Genomic DNA, 7,085 nt, shown 5'->3' with positions numbered 1-7,085 from the left:
GGTTTATTGATGTCTTGTGCATTCAGCGGCGGGGAAAGAAACATATTTTCAATCTAGGTGCATCACCTCTCATTTTCCTTTTAGCATTCCTTCTCCCTTTTCCTCTGTAAGTGATTAGATTAGGCTTAGGAGTAGGTTTTACAAGTGTTGGGTTGGTCTAGCATTGCACCCTTATTGGAAAGGAAGTCGACCTTCTCCAAAGATTCAACCTCATATGAACAAGGTCCCACACTTGGAGGTTGTTTCCATGTTTCACAAGATTGTTGAGCATTAGTGTTCAACAATGTTGCAAAATTTGGTGACAACACACACCTTTCCCTCTTCCCCATGCCAAGTGTTCTTCCCAATACACTTCACCTTGTGACACTTGTCACAAGGCTAAGAGCTCAATTTACTTTACCTTCTCTCATTCAATCTCAGACCTCCATTATCCTTCAATCTCAACCGTCCATTTTGAATTCTCAAGTTTATAAATTGAAGTCTCCTCCCTTCACAATTTAATCCACTTCATTAGTAATTTCATGCTACTATTTTGATTTCATAATCATTCCTTTGCATCCATACTATAGCTATTTTATCATCTAATCTCTCCATCTTGCCATCATATGTTAGGGTTCCCAAAGATACTTAGAGGGGGGGGTGAATCAGTATCTGTCCAGTTATGAAATTTTCTTAAAATTGAATATGCAGAATATAAAGTAACAGTATATCGGTATGCAAGAATTAATGCAAATAACAAAATCAAAAGCATCCACATGAAAAGAACACCATAACACAAGATGTTTAATGAGGAAACCCAGTGTGGGAAAAACCTCGATGGGATTTGTGACCCACAATATTCACTTACTGGCCAATAAGAGAATATTGCTTACAATAGGGGCTTGCACATGCAGGAAGGCCAACTACCTAGAGCTCACTGCTCAACAAGAAGTCATACTGACTTACAATGAGGATTTACACAAATCCAATATTCTATACTGCTTTACAATAGCATCTTCAATGCCAGATTCAGTACCGGTTCTTGCTCTGTTCTTTACATATACCCTTGACCTACAATTCGCACATTAAGTCTGCCTTATAATTTATTTATTGCATTCTATCCATATCCTACAAATGCCTACAATGATCTCTTTTATATACAAGAGTCATTTTACAATTTGCCAAGTCAGCTTACAATGATAAACAAAATATTACATATCAAAAGTCCTGTCGGCCTCTGTGCCGGTATACATATTTCCTTCTGTGTCGGTGTACATCTTCTGTGCCGGTGCCGGTGTAGATTGATTTTGTTGATGCCAGAGCACTATTGTTTGAGTAATGCTTTGCCGGTATAATGTCTTGCCGGTGCTATAGGATTGCAAGGTTTCCTGTGTAATGCTTTGCCGGTATAATGTCTTGCCGGTGCCATAGGATTGCAAGGTTGCCATCAATGACAAAACCTTCAATCACACACAATGTCTCATTGGAGTGTCCATATGCCAACATCATAATGTTCAATTCAGTAGCTTAATCCATTAATCCCCTTTATGAATCCATCTTTGCTATGTAGAAATTAGAGAGCATTCCACATCAAGCCATCAAAGGAGAAAATTAAGTGGAGCTTGGGCCAATCCACTTCTAGCTCAATTTGAGGAGCTTGGGAAGGTAAAATTTTAGTTGATTTAGATGTTTTGCATGATTTTATGAATTTAGCATATTCAACTAACCTTGTACATTTTGTTGCTTTCATTTTGGCACGCTTGGTGAGACCCCATGTCCCTAATTTAACCAAAAATTATATTTTGTTTGTGATTTATCACACACAGGTAGCAGAATGATGTCTCCACCATGCAACACCATCTGCACTTGTCAAATGATGTCTCTGTTAATTAAATGGTGTCTCCACCCCGACTTCTTAAATTTTATTGCTAACATCACTATTTTTCTACATAATTATAGTTTGGAATCTCCACTTGTGGAATGTTGTCTCTACCTGAAAAACTACATCTCCCCACCTGCAAAATGACATCTTCAATTCAACAGTTTTTTCTTTCTATTCAAGTTTTAAATAATAATAATAATTGTTTCCATTTTTTAATATGTTTGATTGTATGTAGGTTTCTCACATTTTCTGATTTTTAGAACTTCCTATTTTTTGTATTTCTGTCAAATGGCATCTCCGCTCTTAAAATGACATCTCCATTCTATTAGTATTCTGATTTCTGTAGGATTTTAACAATTTTTGGATTTTTAAAGTTAACTGTGTTTCATAGGGTCCTTAAACAACATCTACATCGACATCTGTGATTCGACATTTGTATAGGTGGATCACCATCTTCGCCTGCTAAATGACATCTCTTCCTTGGTTCAATTGCTTTAAGTTTTTGCTAATAATCTTGTTTTTGCAGCCTACCTTCGATTGTCCAAGACCTTTTGCTCAAACTACCAACATACTGTCTTGAAGGTTCATTTGTTGAAGGCTTGTTTTTCCCACTAAGTGCATGAACAGTATTTTTATTTTGCATGTAAACAGTTTGTAGGATCTTGTTTACAATGTATTCATGGGGTAGTAGGTATATTCTCTCCCCTTATGAAAGCTTGGGTGATAAAAAAACTAGACCTGCCCCTTTTTGTTGTAGATAAAAACCAAAATATTGTGGTATATTCTCTCCTCTTTGGTTGGTGAAGATAAAACATGGTATTTATTTAGAAGGCATGCCTCCCAAAGCATTATGCAAGTGAGAGGGAACAACCTAAGTGATACTTTAATATAGTCCGCTATATAAAAAAGGGTGAGACAAAAGTCATAGCCCATTGGTATTATCTTTTTTCGTTCTTGTCAATCTGAAACAAGTTTCATACTCAAAGTATATTTGGCTTGGTGCACACAGGGTGCTAGCATTCTCTGGATTCTAACTAGACACCATTTGTTGTAGTGGTAAAAAACTCATACTTATTAATTCAGGGAACATAGATCATATCTTGAAGTTAACCCTTCATTGTGAGATACGAAATCCCTTGGTCAAAAGGTTTCTTTACCTTCAGAGTAAGAGATTTGGTGTGCCCGTGTCGTGTTGGGGGATCTAGTTTCACCAAGTCTCTATGTATCCACTTTGTTTTAGGTCTTTCTATTTATAGAAAAGGGCCTGAATAAGTAGTATCCTCTTTCTAGCCTAGGTCATGCATGCTTACAAGTTTCTTCAAATGTTGAAACTAGTTATGCTCAATTCGGGCTAGTCTAGGACCTCCTTTATTTCATGCTTGTTTCAAGCATCAACTTGGCCAAGGTGTATTCTTGTTTGAAATTTCTTACCGAGATACCAATTTATAAATTTGATCAAAATCCACCTAAGTCCTAGTCAAAACTATCTTTCATCATCTCCGCTCTTGTTTCATCGTCTCTGTTCCTAAAACCCCATCTCTACTTATCATATTGCTCGCAATCAAACCCCATCTTTGTCTATCCATTGGTGTCTATGTCTTTGTTTCACTATCTCTACCTGAGTCAAATTACTAATTAGTCTCCTTGAACCATCAATTATTCATATCAAAAATTCTAAACACCTGAAGAAGTCCATTTTGTTAGATTTGTTTGAATGTTGTCATTGATGTCAAACCCGATGATCTAGTTAGCACCGGATATGGCATGTTGAGCAACAATAGAATTGTTGGCAAGAGACACTATTTTGGTGAATATCAACGCATGAGAAATGCTTAGGACTTGTCATTGATGGCAAGTCATTTTAGATATCATATCCGGTACATGTAGATTTGATTTACCAGAAGTTGTATTATCATTTGGCATAAGTCTAGAAGATGGAATATGGTAACCGACAGAGTATGAGTGCAGTGTGTAGATCTTGATTTTGGTTGTGTAACTTTGGTTGTGGGAATAGAGGTAGAGGATTCGAGGTTTGAGGCAGTTTATTTTGTAATTGTAGTTTTCGGTGTTGATTCATGAGCGAGATTGATGGTTCGGCATCCGGTAATTCAGGAAGAATAGAGCTATTTGATATAACATGTGATCCAAAATCCTTGGGATGATTTCAATGAATTATTTCGAGTTCGAGGAGATTGGGATGACATGTGTGAAGCTTATTATCATCTTTTTAGGTCCACATATGGATTTTTGAATGAATTGAGCTGAATTGTTGATACACGTTTCATGTTGCGTTTTATGCAATTTTAAGAAGCCGACATGGGAATTGATTTGTTTTGTTGACGAGAATATATAAGATTGACTTGTATGATCATTTTGATGTTGTAGATGTGTGGTATATATGTGAATGTTGATGTGTGACAAGTTATTGAGCACCAATATACAGATTTGGTGCTCTGGTATATGATTGTGCAACAAAATAGAGTAGAAGAGTATAACAAAGTAGAAAGATAGACAAATTGTGCTTAGCCGAAACTGCTATTTGGCATTAATAGATGCTATTTTTCAGTTTAGACACTATTGTAATCTTTTTAATTATTTGTAGGATAGTAGGTCCTCTGGGTTGTATCCCTCTTTTGTATTTGAGTAGTGAGCTCTAGGCAGTGGGCCTGAATGCAAGTTCATTCCCTTTTTTGTAATATTATCATACTCCTGATCAAGGTATAATAATATTGTGGGTTAAAATCCCACCGTGGTTTTTCCCTTTTCAGGTTTCCACATAAAAATTCTAGTGTTATGGTTTTGTGATTGATTGGTTTATGTTTCTGCACTTTACTTTCATTCTTACGCATCCAGTGGTCTAAAAATCAGTTTAATAAAATTATGAATTGCAGAATACTGATTCACCCCCCCTCTCAGTGTTCATTGATTCCAACAATTTATGTCAGATCTTAGTTCCTCAAAAAGAGCCTAACAGCTTGAGGAAGATCCGGAAGATTGAATCAATGGACTCCAGTTTGCAAAAACAACTTACTGTGGCACTTGAAGATCTTGATGCAATGATTAAATTAAAATGTAGCCCGAGGAGAAGTCTGGAAGCAACTGAAATTTTTATTGAATCTCTGAAAGGACAAGTGAACACATCCAGAGAGAAGAGAAAGGAATTGATGGATAAACTCAAATAGAAAGAAGAACAAAGATTTGAAAATCAAACCCTACAAGACAAGACAAATGGATATGAGATTTTTTCTAGAGATAATGCAGTCCTGAAGAATAAGATGCAATCCATTGTGATGAAACTGACAAAGGAGATTGAAGACAAGAAGAAGAATGAAGAAAATATGACTCAGTCATTGAAGGATAGATCTAAATAATGTTGTAGATTATGTTAGATTTAATGACAATCCCAAAGACACTGAGAGGGGGGGGGGTGAATCAGTGTCTAACCGGTTGACAGAATAATTTAACTTATTTGAAACTTTGCAACTTAAAACAGTGTACCGGTAAATAAGAATTATTGCAATATATATAAATAATAGAGACAACATAGAAACACACCATAACACAAGATATTTAATGAGGAAACCCGGTGTGGGAAAAACCTCGGTGGGATTTGTGACCCACAATATTTACTCACTGACCAATGAATAAATACTACTTACAATAGGGGCCTACACATGCAGGGAGGCTAATAGCCTAGAGCTCACTTCTCAATAAAGAGTCACACTAAATACAAAATGGATTATTAAAATCCAATATAATGTACTACTTAAAAAAAACATCTCTCATGCTAGGTTCAGTACCGGTTTAAGCTCAGTCAATAACCAAAACCTTCACTGTCAACTATATCACCTTATACAAAATTGCCTTATCACACATTATAACTTTCTTCCGTCTACATACAAAAATGACCTATAAGATCTCATATATATATGAGTCTATTACAATGTACCATGTCGGCTTACAAAAGTTATTTACATTAAAATACAATAAACAAAAGTTTATTCCATTTCAGCCTAAGTGTCGGTATGCTTGTTGCCGATGTTGGTGTATGTAGAAATCTATTGTCGGTGTCGATATCTGTCGGTTGGTCACCAGATGGTTGCCAGTTGGTTTCTAGATGGTTGCCAGTTGGTTGCCATCAATGACAACATCAACTATTCTCATAAGAGTGTAGAATGCCAACAATCTCCCCCTTTGGCATTGATGGCAACACTCATGAGAAAAATCCAAAAACTATTTCCAAAAACTAAAGTAAAAAAAAAAGATTCCAAAAAGATGTGCTCCCCCTAAGCAAGTGATCTCCTCTGTACAAGCATTTTTTCTCTCCACTACTCCCCCTTTGACATCAATGCCAAAGGTTGTCAAAAATAATCAAACGAGTGCAAAACTTTCACCTCAAAGTCTATAACCAGTTGGTTACAATCTGAAAAATATCTACCAAAACTAAATTCAGATTCTGCATAAACCTTTTGCTATCATTCAAAGTTGCCTCAGTCTGTTGGATCATGTTGGTGAGATAGTGCATGTGTTCTTCCAGTGATCGCTCTCCTTGAACTAATGCCTTAGATATTTAAATTCTCTGAGTGATAAGATTTTCCAACTTAGGACCAAGTTTATTTTTAAGTTCTTAGGCATTTGACCTTATTCTTGCCTTCTTCTCAAGTTTCTCTTTTTTCTCCTCAAAAACTGTCATTTCCTGCTCAAAAACTAATATATGTCTAGATGAACCAATTATATTATCTGCTATATCATCAATTTATTTCTTTGTTTTTCTGATCTCCTCATCTATGTCCTCTTTCAAAAGGTGAGGTTTGCATGTTTCCCTATATAGCTCCTTGTATTCCAAAATTGTAGAGTTAAGTACCGGTAATAGTGTATTTACATGATCGGTACATTTCTTTATAGTGTCTTCAAAGAATGTGTTTTTCTCTTTTTCAACTCTCTCCTTAATTGTGTCCTCATTAACCTTATGAATAGTTATTACATTATCAGCAATAAATTTGGACAATGTGTCCAATTTACCCAAAGAATCAGTAATGAGATCTATTTTACAATTTGGTGCAATCAACTTAAGAATAGGTAATGCATTGTCAATTGCCTTAAAAGCCAATGCATTGCAATCTGTTATCTTCTTAATTGAATCCAAAAGTACCTCTGTAACATTGGTAGGTCTGAATTCACCTGTAGATGTGCCAGATGTCTAACCAATCATTTTTATTACCTC

This window comes from Cryptomeria japonica, chromosome 2 (genome assembly GCF_030272615.1).
Source record: "Cryptomeria japonica chromosome 2, Sugi_1.0, whole genome shotgun sequence".
NCBI classification, from domain to species: Eukaryota; Viridiplantae; Streptophyta; class Pinopsida; order Cupressales; family Cupressaceae; genus Cryptomeria; species Cryptomeria japonica.
Note: the sequence above shows the minus strand (reverse complement) of the source record.